We start from the raw sequence: 16,579 nt of genomic DNA on the forward strand, positions 1-16,579 counted from the left end.
ACACACACACAGTGTATTTGGTTATATACTATAGTATATCTGCAAATCATATAGATAATTTTTATAATAGAATGATCGGAATGTAGCTATTGCCTTTCCAGTTTCCAATTTTCCAACAAAAATTCTCTTGTTGTCTTTCCCACCCACACAAAGATACATCTTGGTTCTTCACAGGGGGATAGCCTCCAAACTTTTTGTTAAATATGAGAGAAAAATGACAAATGACTTCTATGCCATATACCAGGGGTCCTCAGACTTTTTAAACAGGGGCCCAGTTCACTGTCCCTCAGACTGTTGGAGGGCTGGACTGTAGTTTTAAAAAAACTATGAACAAATTCCTATGCACACTGCACATATCTTATTTTGAAGTAAAAAAACAAATGGGCAAAAACACCCGCATATGGCCCGAGGGCCGTAGTTTGAGGGCTCCTGCATGTATGCAGTCACTAGATGATACAGCATAATGCTTTTCAATTAGCCATACTTTTTAAACATTTTATTTTGAAATAATTAATCTCAGAAGAAGTTGTCATCACTCAACTTCTCCCAGTTGTAACATCTTATGTAACTATATAGTACATTATCAAAACCAGGAAATCGACGTTATTACAATACAATGAACTAGAGACAAACCTTACTCTAAATTCACCAGTTTCTGCATTCACTCATTATCTTACCACATATTTTTATGTGACATAGAGTAGCGATCCCCAACTTCCAGCTTCACGTGGAAAACAGTTTTTCCACGTGGGAGCTGGGGTGGGGGGTGTTGGGGAGCATGGGACTGAGGGAGGGGTGGGGGAGGGATGCGGAGTGGCAGTAAAGATAGATGAAGCTCCTCTGGCTCGCCCGTCCCCGCCCCGCAGCTGCCTGTCTCCCACTGACTGGCGCTGGTCCGGGGCCTCTGCGCTTGGGGACCACAGACGGAGTGCGCCTTTTGGGTTTCAGGTGAAAGTTATTATCATTAATTCTGTAATTCTCCCACACTCAGGCAAACTATTGTAGAATTTAGTTATTCCTATCTGTGCTTTTATGTTAGGTAATATGAGAGACTGTGGATTGTTGAAGTATTCCAAAAATGGCTTTTCTATAATACAGTATGTACTTCTCATTCCCCACCCCTTCTCCTTTTTCTCTTTTCTTCCTCTTTCTCTTGCCCTCCCTTTCTGTCCTTAGTACTAACTACAGAAAGGGTTGGGAGGGAAGGGTGTTTTCCATTGAAAATTAAAGAAGAGTGGCTTTGCCTTCTCCAATATGAATAAATTTTAAGAGCTTCATTTCCTTTTCAACAAAATCCATAAATACACAGCTGTTCTGTTTTGGTAAAAATTGACATGTTTTGTTCCCATCACATATTGGAATTCTCTATGGTCTTTCTTATATAATCATGTTAATTCATTGTTTCTCTTATTGTGGCCTACCATTTATCAACAATTTTGTATTCAGAGGTAAGTTCAAAGAGGAAGGGAACAATGAATTCAGTCAACAGCAGAAGATTTTGTTAGAGTCCCTGATGAATACTTCCTGAGTGTCTCCTCTTTTGCCAGTCACTACTTGTGTGACCTTGGCAAATTGCCTAATCTCTCTGCCCTCGGTTTCCTCATCTATAAAATGGGATAATGATAGAATCAACTTCATAGGATTAGGATGAAGAATATTTTTAAGTACTTTGAAATTGTGTCTGGCACAGAGTGCTGTAACATTATTTTGTAAACCATACATATCTAAAGGTAGAATTATGTTGGTATTAGTAAAAAGTCATTTGGAACAGAAAATGTGTCAATATTTTCCAGCTCATTTATTTCATCAAGTAATTTTAATTGGATTGGCAAAACTCAGTACTGTTATTTAGTATAAGTATTGAATCTCCTCAATATTTATATTTCACTTATGCAAATAAATAATAATGCTTTAAAAAGTCACAAATTGAGATTGGGTGCTAGTTTAAGAATGGTTGCCAAAGATTTTCACTTTTGCTGATGAATGTTTCTAGTAGAAGAAAAGAAGTGCCTTGGGACTTCTTGGGACAGGTGAAGGAGAGTTACATATTTAACACCTGGACAGTGTGTGGAGGAGGACCTCATACGCAGGAAAATTTGTTTAATCATGGTTTTTCAATTCTGAAGAAACTTTTTAAATTTTTTCCCTAGTTGCACAAGAGATTTTTCTCTGAATTTTTCACACAAAGACTGTGTAAATTGATACTTTAAAAAAATGTGTTAGTGGAATAACAATTACAGGTCAATATCAGCAAAGATTAAAATGTTTGTTTTCTTAGCATGTTGCTGTTAGTTTAATGAATCAGTCTTTTACTGGCAATACTTCCTATTTGATCAATTACTTTCCTTGTTTAATTGGGGCCCAAAGTGCCATCATTTTCATTGAATACACTGTCTCCCATCTACTTAGCAAATATAAGCAACCAAATAGTAAGTAACTTTTTAAAAGATGAAAGATAAATATCTTTCATAAGTATCTTTTAAAAGCTATTTCAGTCTCACTTGCACATGCGTGTTTTCTGAGCAGGAAGTGCTCACCTGTGTGGGGATGATGGGTGGGGCTATACTGGTAAAGCCTGTTCTGCAAGTGTGAGTGAGGCTGGGCATTTCTGTGGAGTTGCAAAGCAGTACGTGCGGAGAGAGGATTAAGCTCCTGAAGACAGAGCTCTCCCACACGCCAGCAGGCTTGCTTGGCTTCACCACAGACCTGACTGAAAACTGGGCCAAGAAAAGTGCAGCTGAGAGGGGGCTCTGAAAAAACAAGAGCTAGAACCTAAAAGTGCTGTGAAGACTGGCTTGAAGTTAGCCTGTGTGGATAAGGTCTGAGCCATCGTGATTATGAATCATTTGCTACATGTTTGCGTGGAATGCAGAGCTATTGTATCCTGACGAGTCTACTGATAAATACAGTCATTTGGAATAGTTTTAAATATTGGTCCTAAAACTTGTACCACAGCAAGAGGTAAGGAGATCTCAATCAGTTATTCAAATATTTAACTCAAATAGCATTTAGAATATGTCACTGAAACTATTTTTAGATTCTATTTAGGCATATGTTATCTTGGTTGCTTTTAATTTTTTAATTATCTAGAGATTGAATAATTGAGCATTAATATTTTTCATGTTTATAGAGAGGTTTAAGTACGATTGTGTTGATTGTACCACATAGGTATTATTTTCTGAGTCAGTTTCAGGAAATACCTATTTTTCTCTTATTTCCAAGCTTATTCCTTAATGTTTTCTAGATTTGGGATTAATATAACAAAAGTTTTCATGGTTAAAAAAACATGCCTTTATTTCTTAGGCAACCAGTATCTATCATATTTTAAAAAAATTTTCCTGATGGGTTAATAATATTGCAATTACTGATTAATGGAAATAGGCAATGCTGATTAACTTAAAAGGAATTTGGTGGACTATATAAAGAGGCTGCTTAAATTAGCATAAGGAAGTAACCCTTTTGCCCTTTTCCTTTCAAGTACAGTGCTTTCCCCACCTTCATTGAAGGATCTTAGTAAAGATAACCATGTCCATCCATAACGTATTTTGTGTTAACTCTCAGAGATTTTACCACTATGGTAATATTCCTTATTTATATGGTGCTTTTTTAGACCTTAAGGGTAAATGGTTTCCATTAAAATAACAGGGAGATAAGAATTTTCTGAACCATAAATCAGCCCTGTTAAGAAGTCGGAACATTTTTCTTTTCAGGATTGTTGCTTAAATGATGTCAATATTTTTAATTTTCTAAAGCCACAAGTCGGGGAATTTCAGAATTTAGAGCTCTTTATCATAGTCACCTTTTTTAAAGCATCTATTGCTTATATCATAATGATTCAAAACTAAATTTTAAAAAAAAGAAAGTATTGCATAGTACTATCTGGTATTCAGTAGAAGAGAGCAGAAACCTAAAATTTCTTAGGTTAAGTTTACATTTAAGAAAATTATAGAAGGAAGAACTAGAAAGTGACATCATGTTTGTATGTATGTATCCTTCCTTACCAACCTCACTTCTGCATTTAGGATGGTTAAACTTTGTCTAGAAAGCTGAGTCAGGTTTCTGGTTAGCTCTTTACCATGGGGGATTCTTAAGGTTTTCAGACAAAGTAATGAGAAATTGTATTAATAGTAGTAAAAATAGCTCCTGTTTATTAACACAGAGTAAATGCTTGGCATATATCATTTCATGTAAGCATCATAGTAACCTGAGCAATAGCTATTAGTGCTGTCATTCCCATTATATGGTGAAGGAATTGAGACTTAAAAAGGTAATTTGCTCAAGATCTTGAAATTGGGGATGATTATGGACTGGATTATAACTCCTGGCTCTAACTGATCCCAAAGCCTGCGCTCTTATTCACCATGCTGTGAAGGTCAGACCTTTGGAAGGATGGGCTTCCAAGACATTGCCTTTAATGAGACCTGATTATCAATTCCAAATGCTCCAAATACAGAACTTTTCCTCTCTACCTACTGCAAGAAAACCCCCAAACAAACAAAAGCCACCTATGATCCTATCAATGGTCTACACCAAACTTCATAACTTAATCAAGTGTAAAGGACTGTGCTTTCAAAGTGAATATGATTACATTTTAATCTAATAAAAAAATCTCAAAAGACTATTTTTGCACTATTAAGAATAAAGCTCTAAACAGATTTATAGAACTTCATGTAGTATTTCGGTAGTCCTGTTAACTTTGATGTACCTGAATTCCTAAGAATATGTGGTTGTTACACTCTTATTTTTGTAAGGGAAAATATGCAAACAATCCTCCGGGACAAGTACTAGTTTTTAAGCTTCTTATCAAATAGTACTAGTTGACCCTGCAAAAATTAGGAGCCCAGACAATTTAAAAACGCTTAGCAGGTTTTAAAATCTGTAACCTGCATATTATGTCTCATTCTAGTGTTAAAACACTTTTAGTGTCAGGCATTTATATCTACCTCATGTTTCCTCCTACTCGCATCTGGTAAAATGCAAATCTTCCTTTTGTTCTGTTTTTAGAAATCAAATTAGTCATAGTCTTTTATATAATAACTGAGGTGGTAAAGTCACTAAGTCTAAAAAAAATTCCTTCTTTGTTGTACAGAGTTGAGAAATAAAACCAAGCACATTCATTGTTTTAAATTTGTAATGAAAATTATAAAATGAGTATCAGTTGAGTACCACTTTTAGCAGGAAAAAGAGCTTATTTATATCAGCCTAAAATCACTTAATCTAAATTCAAGCCTTTGATGTTTATAACAGAAATCTGTAGCTTCTGGAAAAGTAAATGTATAATGTAGATGATAATACAGTCTTATCTTAACCTTACGACCATTTTCCCAAGGTAACTGATTTTTATAGCTGTGGCACACCATGCTGATTCTATGTCGTAATTGTTTGTGTGCTTCTCTAGGAAGGGCACCAGTAGGGTGCTGCTTTGGTTTCAAGCTTAACCCTGAGGAGGAGATACAGTTTTATTCAGATATCTAAATATTTTCCTTACCCACTGGCATTCCATTCAACATAAGAGCTGTGCTGGATATTCTGAAAAAGCAGTTTGTTGCCTGTTTTTTGCTTCTCTTTTTCCAAGTAAATTGTTCTGTTCTTATCCCTTCTTCTGTGTCGGAAAGGTTCTTTTCTAAAATCTACCATAGATTTATTTTCTAGATTTCGTAATGTCATTCATTTGCATTCCAGTCAGTAATACCTTTGAAATGGCTCTTTTTCTCTCTCAGAAGTAAATGGAAGCCTATTTGACTTTTGTAAATGTTAGTAGTTTCCCGTATTTCAGTCAAGACCATGACTGTCAGTGCTGTTTTAGATTTAGCCTTGAGTATACGTGCCATTTCTCATACCTGTTTTTCTCCCTTTGCGGCTGGAATGCTCAGATACCAGACTGTTGTAGTCGTACACACTCTGGAACTTCATTCCTGGGCTGGTCCCAGATTTTTCTCTGTGACAGCCCCTTGCAGCTGTCATATGCATCAGAGAACTGTGTTTTTTCTCTTATTTCAAAAATTGTTTGTTTTTTGAAACCAATACTGTATTTTCTTATTCCATAATAGGTACAACAGTATATTAAAATTTAAGACTCTAGTTATCTAAAGAATTTTGGGAGCATATACTTGGGGAGGAAATGAAGTCCAAGGCTGAACAACTGTTGTATTCCTGATTTAAAAATTGGAAGCTAAACTCAGTGATTCCTAGAGAGACAATGGGAATTTTCCTTTTTGAGCATCAACCTGGTAGAATATAAATAAGTTTTCAGAAGTTCAGAACCTCCAGATAGTATTTACCTTGTTTACTTTACTACAGTAAATTCTTAACACCTAAGTCTAAAATTAATCTTCATAGAGTATATGGCATTTTCTCATAAACAGAATGTTATAAATGACCATTGTACTGTTGGCCAAGGACTTGTAAACAAATAAATCAAAGAAATAACAGGGTATCATATGGTATGATCAGCAACTATGAATGTCTTTACCAGTTAAAGAGTACAATCACCCATCTAGTCTTGGAAATAGTTATAAACATGTTATATAAGTTAATTATATAAGGATTCCTTATTAGTATTCTAAACATTCATGGAGCAAAATAATTAAATGAAAATTAATTTTAGAAATGTTAAACCTGATAAATCATACACAAAACAGTAATTTAACAGTGATCTTTATTATCTTAAATTTTTATACTAGCCTTTCCCAAGATGATTTAGAAAGCCTAATTTTTTTATGACAAAGTTCTCCAGTGATTCTTTTAAACGATGTCCCATTTTTCCTCCTGATAAATTTTCCTAGATTTTTTTAAAGCCAAGATATCTTCCAGAGACTTCCTATCCTATCTGAATTTCATACTTTCTCAGAGTACTTCATGTTTTCTCAGGTATTTTCAGTGAAATCTATAATGTAATCTAGAATCATACTGCCTATTTAAACTTCTCATTTTTCATATTACTAAACTGACATCTAAACTGGTTAATTTCCTTGTTTAAAATCCTATAGTGAGTGACTGGTATGGTAGAATCAGGACTAAAATTATATTTTGATCTTGACTAAAATTCTTGATCTAGTACTTTTCTGCTGGCATAGCTTTGTCAATAATGGACATGATTAGATGGATGACCTTCATCACTCTCTGTCTTATTGTCGGAAAGCTGTAAAAGCTTTTTTTGAGTCATAGACTCAAGTATATATTTTTACATCTGCAAATAGAATTGTTAGCATTTTATGCTTGCTCTATATTTTTCTACATACAAACTATATATTTAGATATTATAGGATAGTGCCAAATAAACTAAAGAAAAGATTATCTTGACAATTAGAGCTGGATACATAGAAGGGAAGAAAGGTATAAAGCATCACTATTCTGATAACCTTTACTACAAAGTAAGTAGAAGATTTAAGAATGAGTCAGTGACAGAATTCCTTCAGCACGTCCTTATTTCATCAAATAAAAACTTGCTCTGGGTTTGGTTTGCAAGAATCTCTTTTACTCTGATTTGCAGAGTTTTTTTTATAAACTTTTTTGAAAAAACACATTGTCAGAATTATTCATGTATATTTTCAGTCATTAGCTTAAAGAACTTTTATATCATCATTCACTCTAGACACTTTATTTATATTAAAGCCTTTTCATATTATAACAACAGAAAAGTTAGAAGAGGTCCTGTATTTCAGTTACTGAAAAAAGTATCTTTTAGAAATATTTGAATTACATTTTGGAATCTTGCTCAACTATCTAGAAATTTTTCTTTAAAAGATTTGTAGAGCTATTAGTCTAGTGAACCACAGCTTACTTTAGGAGTCCATTTATTTGCAAATAAAAGCTTTGTTGGTTAAGTTTAAACTGATTTAATTGATATATTCAAGGTTATAGACTAAGAATTATATCACATTTTTACTGCATGAATACTGACTAAAGTTGTTCAGAAGGTTTATTTTTCAGTTGCTTAAAGATCGTTTCAGATCATATGACAATGCATGCTAAAGCTAAGTTAATTTTTGTATCGCCTACTTATATCTCTTTTAATACATTTGGAAGTACAAATTTGAAGTAACACAGTTCACTTCAGCTATACATTTTATGACTGTAAATGTAAATCTGTGTCATTTTTCTCTATTTAAGATATCTGCTGATGCCCATTATAGTTTTTCCATTTTTCAGAATCCTTTGTCTACATTTGTAACCTATAGATTTCATCTATATTTGTCTTTCTTTACTAGAAGTTCACTTTAAAAATGCTTACAGTATTCTTACATTTATTACAATTTCTGAGAGGGAACTTTGCTATAGCTTAAGGCTTTTCTTTAAATTGCTCCCTTCCTTTCTCAAGTCTCTGGCACTTTGTTTACATCAGTGCAAAGGTTATATAGTAGAAGTGTAAAAGTATACAAAAGTAAAATATAAAATCAAGACTTTTAAAAGTGGGTATAAATTTAATTTCTCATATTCAAAACTTAAGGCAAACTAAAAGATCAGATTAATAGATGGAGAGAAATCATTTGATAAAAGTCAACACTTGTTCATTTAATGTATCTTAGCAATTAGGAATAGATAATTTTTATATAGTTATCCAAAAACCACAAGCAAGTTTTATTTTTTCTTAATTTCAAAATATTAGGGGGGTACAAATGTTTTTGTTACATAGATACCTTTTATAATGTTTAAGTTGGGGCTTTTAGTGTGCCCATCACCCAAATAGTGTTCATTGTGCCTGATAGGTAAGTTTTTGCCCCTTCCCCAATCCCTTCTTGATTTCCAGTGATCTTTACATCTTTTTGTGCCCATGTGTTCCCATCTATTAGCTCCCAATTATTAGAGAGTACATGTAGTGTTTGTTTTTCCATTCCTGAGATACTTCACTTAGAATAATGGTCTCCAGTTCTGTCCAGGTTGCTGCAAAAGACATTATTTCATTCCTTTTTGTGACTGAATAGTACTCTCCATGGTAGGTGTGTGTGTATGTATACCTATATATATATATGTACACATACCACATTTTCTTATTTCGTATGCACTTAGGTTGACTCCACAACTTTGCAATTGTGAATTGTGCTGTGATAAGCATTTGAGTGCAGGTGTCTTTTTGACAAAATGGCTTCTTTTTCTTTGGGTAGATACCCAGGAATGGGATTGCTGGCTAGAATGGTACGCCTACATTTATTTCTTTGAGGAATCTCCATGCTGCTTTCCATAGAGGTTATAGTAATTTGTAGTCCCACCAACAATGTATAAACATTTCTTTCTCTCCACATCCACACCGTGTCTGCTGTTTTTTGACTTTTGTCAAAATGGCCGTTCCGATAGGGGTAAGGTGGTATCACACTTAGTTTTAATTTGCATTTCCCTGATGATTAGTGATGTTAAGCATTTTTTCATGTTTGTTAGCCATTTGTCTATTTATTTTTGAAAAACTTCTATTCATGTCTTTTGCCCACTTTTTAATGTTTTTTACTGATTTGTTTGAATTCTTTATAGATTCTGGATATTAGTCCTTTATTGGATATATAGTTTGTGAATATTATCTCCCATTCTGCAGGTTGTGTATTTATTGATTTTTTTTCCTTTGCTGTGCAGAAGCCTTTTAATTTAACTAAGTCCCATTTATTTTTTGTTGCTATATTTGTCTTTGAGAGTCTTATGTCTAGAAGAGTTTTTCCTACATTTTCTTCTAGATTTTTTTTTTTTTGAGACAGAGTCTCAGTCTGTTGCCCAGGCTAGAGTGCCGTGGCGTCAGCCTAGCTCACAGCAACCTCAAACTCCTGGGCTTCTGCCTCAGAGTCTTGATTAGCTGGGACTATAGGCATGCACCACCATGCCCGCCTAATTTTTTCTATATATTTTTAGCTGGCCAATTAATTTCTTTCTATTTATAGTAGAGATGGGATCTCGCTCTTGCTCAGGCTGGTTTCGAACTCCTGACCTTGAGCGATCTGCCCACCTCAGTCTCCTAGAGTGCTAGGATTACAAGCGTGAGCTACTGTGCCCGGCCTCTTCTAGAATTTTTATGGTTTCATGCCTTATATTTAAATCTTTTGTCCATCTTGAATTAATTTTTGTATATGGCAAGAGATAGGGCCTGTTTTATTTTTCCGCATGTGGCTATCCAGTTTAACCAGCATGATTTATTGAATAGGGCTTCCTTTCCCCAATGTATATTGTCTGCTTTGTCAAAGATCAGTTAGTTGTAGGTTGATGGTTTGATTTCTGGATTCTCTATTCTGTTCCTTTGTTCTTTGTCTCTACTTTTATATCAGTACCATGCTGTTTGGTTGCTATAGCCTTATAGTGTAATTTGAAGTCTGATAACATGATGCCTCCAGATTTGTTCTTTTTGTTTGAGATTACTTTGGCTATTCAAGTTCTTTTTTGGTTCCAAAAAATTGGAATTATGTTTTCTAGATCTGTGAAATATGATGTTGGTATTTTGATATGGATTGTGTTGAATCTGTAAATTACTTTAGGCAGTATGGACATTTTAACAATGTTGATTCTACCAGTCCATGAGCAAGAGATGTTTTTCCATTTGTTTGTGTCATCTGTGATTTATTTCCTCAGTGTTTCCTAGTTCTCTTTATAGAGATCTTTCACCTCCTTAAGTATATTCTTAGATATTTTATTTTCTTTGTGGCTATTGTGAGTGGTATTGAGTCTTTTATTTGACTCCTCAACTTGACTGTTATTAGTATATACAGATGCTACTGATTTGCGTACATTGATTTTGTAACCTGAGACTTTGCTGAATTTATTTATCAATGCTAGGAGGCTTTTGGGGAATCTTTAAGATTTTCTAGAAACAAGATTATGCCATCAGCAAAAAGGGATAGATTGACTTTCTCTGTCCTGATTAGGATACTGTTTATTTGTTTCTCTTGCCTGATTGCTCTGGCTAGGACTTCTAGTGCTATATGGAATAGAAGTGGTAGCAGTTTGCACCCATATCTTGTTTCAGTTCTTATTGGCAATGCTTTCAACTTTTCTCCATTCAGTACGAGATTTACTGTGTGTTCGTCATTTATGGCTTTTATAATTCTGAGGTACCTTCTATGCCTAGTTTGTTAAGAGTTTTTATCATGAAAGGGTGCTAGATCTTATCAAATGCTTTTTCTGCATCTATCATGATCCTGGTCTTTGTTTTTGCTTCTCTTTATGTGGTGAATCACATTTATTGATTTGCATATGTTGAACCATCCTTGTATCCCTGGGATGAAACTCCCTTCATCATGGAGTTGTGTGCTATTGAATTTGGTTTGCTAGTATTTTGTTGAGGATTTTTGCATCTGTGTTCATAAGGGATATTGGTCTGTAGTTTTCTTTTTTGTATCATTTCCTGGCTTTGGTATCAAGGTGATGCTGACTTCATAGAAATAGTTAAGGAGGATTCATTCCTTTTCAATGTTATGAAATAATTTCTGTAGGATAGGTACCAGTTCTTCTTTGTAGGTCTGGTAAAATTTGGCTGCTATTGCATCTGGTCTAGGGCTTTTGTTGTTGTTGTTGTTGGGAGATTTTTATTACTATTTCAATCCCTCTGCTCATTATTGTGTTCAGGATTTCTATTTTTTCCTGATTGAGGCTTGGGAGGTTGTGTGTTTCCAGGAATTTATTCATTTCTTCTACGTTTTCTAGTTTGTGAGTTTAATAATCTATTTTAAGTCAGGAACAAGATAAGCATTTACTGGAGATCCAGTGAAGTTAGGCAAAGAGAAATAAAAGGATTGGGTAGGAAGAATCAAATCTGCATATTTTGCTGATCTATAATTCCAGACGATTCTACAGACAAATTAAAAGAAATAATAACATTTCAGCAAGTTTGCTGAATAAAAGATATAGATAATACAACAACAATTATGGCACATTTATTAAGTTTTTATGTCTGGCACTAAGTCCTATACCTTTAACTCATTTGATCCTCACAAGAATCCTGTTGAGTAGTTACTATTTTTTAACTTTTTCATAAATGAGGAAAATGAAATACCAAGAGTTTAGGTATTCTGTCCACAGTCACACAGTTAAAAGCTGCAAAGGCAAGATTAGAAATCTAATTCCTGAGTATACTCTTTACCACCATGCTAATTGCATTTCTACATACCACTGATGAATGATTAGAAAATGTAATTTAGAAAACAGACACTATTTACAATAACAGAAAAGTTGTAAAGTTCCTTAAGACTAGCTACAACAAAAATACATAAGGCTTTTATGGAAAAAAAATTAGAAAAATTTATTGAAGGATATAAAACAATCTTAAATAAGTGGAGAGACAAAATCAGTCTTATAAATCAATGAAGAAAGGATTATTCAGTTAAAGGTGATAGGATAGTTATACATGTGGAAAAAATAATAAAGTTATATCTTTATCACACCCTAAAAAACATGGAAAAGCAAAAGTTTTAGAAGAAATAGGACAATGTGTTTATAGCTTGTGGCAAGGAAATATATCTTAAAGTACAGAAACCATACTTAAAGACATTTTAAATTTTGTACAATGAAATATAAGCCATAGACTGGGAGAAGAATTTTGCAACATATATAACTGACAAAAGATTCATTTGTAATTTATATAAAGAATTATTATCATTCAGTAAGAAAAAGACAACAAAATAGAAAAATAGGCAAAGGGTATGAGCAGTTATTTCATTAAAGAGGAAAACTAGCCAATAAACATATGAAACAATGCCTACTCTGATTAGCAATCACAGAAATACATATTAATGTGAAATATACTTACATACTCATCAGATGGGCAAAAATGAAGAAATCTGACAGAATTAAATAGGACAATGATATAAAAAATGGGAACTCAGAAATATATCCTCTGAGAATGTGTTGGTAAATCAATTTAAAGAATATTTTAGCAAAGTTGAAATATGGTTGAAAAGTAGCATATTTACAACCCAACATTTCGCTCCTAAACATGAGTGCCAGAGAAGTCCTGTCACTTCTGCCTAGGGAGACACTTATCACATTGCTCAGTGCAATACTGACTGTAATGAAAACTTGGAAACTGTGAATGACAGCAGGAGAATGGAAATGTAAGTTGTGGTAATACTTGTAAGGGGGTACTATGGTATAGTTTAAGCAAATATCCTGAGCCACAAGTACCATGGATGAATCTCAAAATACATAATTTTGCAGAAAGTTTAATATTATATGATTCCATTTCTGTAAAATTTTAAAACATGCAAAATGAAAATATGTATTGTTTATGGTTATATACACATGTAGTTACAGTATAAAAACATGTATGGGATGATAAATAATAAATTCAGGATTAAGATTCTCTCTGTAGGAGGATGGGATTGGGGAGAAAGACACAGTGGCTTCAACTATATTTATTTTTAATTAAAAGTGAAAATAAGTCTGAGGAAATAATATGGCAAAATGTTAAGATTTTTAAAAACGAGGCAATGGATACATGGATATTCATCATATTATCCTTTTAAACATTTTTATATAATCAAAGTATTGAGTAATTTTTAAAAGTAGGTACATTTACACTGGGCTCCAATAATTTCTGTTGGTTTCATAGCTTCTGATTATCCAGGGCAATCATGTCCCAGGCCTGTTTCTTCTGGTTATGTTTTCTAGTTAGTTTGTCCTGAAACGGGTCTCTGAAAACTTACATTAGTATAATGCTAAGCACACATTAGGCCAGTAACCTTGTAAATAGTAATCAGATTAAAACTGAGAGCTGGGCGCGGTGGCTCACGCCTGTAATCCTAGCACTCTGGGAGGCTGAGGCGGGCGGATTGCTCGAGGTCAGGAGTTCGAAACCAGCCTGAGCAAGAGCGAGATCCCGTCTCTACTATAAATAGAAAGAAATTAATTGGCCAACTAATATATATATAAAATTAGCCGGGCATGGTGGCGCATGCCTGTAGTCCCAGCTACTCGGGAAGCTGAGGCAGAAGGATTGCTTGAGCCCAGGAGTTTGAGGTTGCTGTGAGCTAGGCTGACGCCACGGCACTCACTCTAGCCTGGTCAACACGCGAGACTCTGTCTCAAAAAAAAAAAAAAAAAATTTAAAACTGAGTATAACACAATAGTCTTAGCATGGTACTTTTTTCCTTTCATTCCTTAAAATTCACTTTTTAGATTTTCTTTTGAAGAACAGAATTTTTAGAAATTAGTCATTAAGTCAGTTTGATAATTATCTAGAGAAAAATCCTTTCTCCATATTCATTGATGTGAATAGTATTGTTATGCTTTAAATAAAAGCAAGTTTGTGGAATTTCAAAGTAAAGTTCAGATCTTTTCATCATTATTTAACATAAAATTTTTAAAATGTGCAAGAGAGACTTAGAGTGATACAATTTGGGAGGTTATAAGAGAACCACAAATATCATGTAGTCCAGTTGCCTGTATTTGTATTCCCCTCTATTAAATTTCTACCAATTGGTTATCTAATCTGTATTTGAGAATTTTGAATAAAAGACAGGATGTTGTATGCAATGCATACAAATGGGCTAGGCATGTTAAACATTATACTTTATTATACCTTAGGTTTAATCAGGACAGTCCCTACAAGTATTATATATTCCCACTACTGCCCTCTACTTTTGTCTGCTTGACTTTGTGAATTTATTACTGATCTTAAAACTTGATGCATAGGCTGGGCGCAGTGGCTCACGCCTGTAATCCTAGCACTCTGGGAGGCCGAAGCGGAAGGATCGCTTGAGATCAGGAGTTCAAGACCAGCCTGAGCAAGAGCGAGACCCCGTCTCTATTAAAAATAGAAATTAGCCAGGCAACTAAAAATATATAGAAAAAATTAGCTGGGCATCATGGCACATGCCTGTATAGTCCCAGCTACTCTACTCGGGAGGCTGAGGCAGGAGGATTGCTAAAGCCCAGAGGTTTGAGGTTGCTGTGAGCTAGGCTGATACCACCGCACTCTAGCCTGGGCAACAGAGCGAGACTCTGTCTCAAAAAAAAAAAAAATCGATGCATATAATCAAATAAACATAATGCTGAGGCCATTATCTGGGCACAAACCATTTTCCTTTATACCCTTAGAAATTAATCCAAGCCCAGACTTGTCTAGAAGATTTCTGACAACCAACATAGAGAACTCTAGTTTAGGTGAAGTATTATGAGAAAGCAAGAATTCTTTGGGATTGCTGGAGAAATATTACATGTGTAATTAAACACCAGTGCCCCACTCTCCATGCCAAGGTTCACTATAGCTTAATGAACCTTGTTTTTAGTATATCTCTATAAACTGGTTATTGGTATCATAAAGATGTACCTTGGAGATAGTAAGTTGTATGCCATACTGCTAAAACTGTTAACTACCAAAATGACTTGTCTAGTAGGATTTGTCTTAGATTTTAAAAAAACATGTGAAAATAAAATCTGTTATATCTAAATAACATGGAATTAGCATTGTGGCACATGTTGCATTTTAACTCTAGGAAATTTGAACATAAAATAGTCTGATTTGCTTTTGTCTAGGTATTGTTTTGCATTTTGTTTTTTGATGTATTTTATATGTGGAAATGCCACTGTTACCATTTTAGTGTCTCTAATCCAGGATATTTGGTGGACCTTAATCTTCACAGTCTTGTTGGCTAGCATGCCAGTGTTTCTTCATAGAAATGGGTTCGTAAGCACTTAACCCCCATCTGGCCTTCCTCATTAGAAGTCTTCTGATAGAATTGACATTATTCGATACTTTTGTTCCTCAAAAGGTAGTAACAATGGGTGGAGAATGGTGAGTGCCCTTGTCCAAAATAAGCTCCTTTTGGTGTTTTAATGTCTAAGAAATTTTAAAATGAAGAAAATTAATATGAGAAGACATTCACATTTAGAAATATATTAGATCCTCAGATTTGAGTATAATTAAATATTCCTTATTTCAAATCTCCAATGAAATTAACCTATGTTGATAAATAATGATTATGTAATTATAGATGCCACCACAACTATGTACCACAGTGAGAATGCCAATTAAAATAACATGAATAGCAGCAACACTGAAGCTATGTAGAACATAGTGTAATCTTAAGACTTTATGTCTACATACCATTATGAATATCCATTACTTCAGTGTCTCAAATTAGGATATAGATTGGCAGGAAAAGACCACATCCACCCCTCCCACTTTCATTCCAAGTTAGATGTGAAGTTCCAATTTATTTAGTAATGTATTTTAGTAATGCCACATAGCTAAGTGGCGACACAGAGCAGAAACCAGAGCTACGTACATCTCAGCACAATTTCCCAGAGCCCTCACGTGCTAAATGGGGGCACGGAGTTGCTGGTTACACCCTTCACTATCTTAATTTTGTGCTCCATTGCAGCTCTTAATTAATTAGGCCTTGTGTTACTATTTAAGAAAAATAAATGTGAACAGTCTTGACCCCAACAAGAAAAGATACCAAGGTTCCCTATTCTTGAGCAAAACTTACCAAACCAAGAAGCAAAGTCAAAACTACCTAATAGCCTGGGAAGTCCAGTTGTACACAGGTTGCCCTTTACTGATGGGATTTTATTGTAGATGAGAATTTGGTTGGAGGATCATAATTATAAATCTATTTCCACCCAGTTATCAGTGATTTGTGAGGGTTTATATTACTGGTCAATATAT

General features: G+C 34.4%; 1 protein-coding gene across 24 annotated transcripts in view; it reads left to right on the forward strand.

The window, feature by feature from the left end:
* ARHGAP32 (Rho GTPase activating protein 32) overlaps positions 1-16,579 on the forward strand; it is a 319,968-nt gene that overhangs the window by 257,794 nt on the left and 45,595 nt on the right. Inside the window, exon 1 of one of the 24 annotated variants that reach the window (XM_012772283.3) lies at positions 817-2,961. The exons of the other annotated variants lie outside the window; for them this stretch is intronic. The gene's annotated coding sequence lies outside the window, so the exon portion shown is untranslated. Of the gene's footprint in view, positions 1-816; positions 2,962-16,579 lie in introns of those variants that run through there. 24 annotated transcript variants of the gene reach the window in all.

The sequence above is a fragment of the Microcebus murinus genome, chromosome 4 (assembly GCF_040939455.1).
Source record: "Microcebus murinus isolate Inina chromosome 4, M.murinus_Inina_mat1.0, whole genome shotgun sequence".
Classification (NCBI taxonomy): Eukaryota; Metazoa; Chordata; class Mammalia; order Primates; family Cheirogaleidae; genus Microcebus; species Microcebus murinus.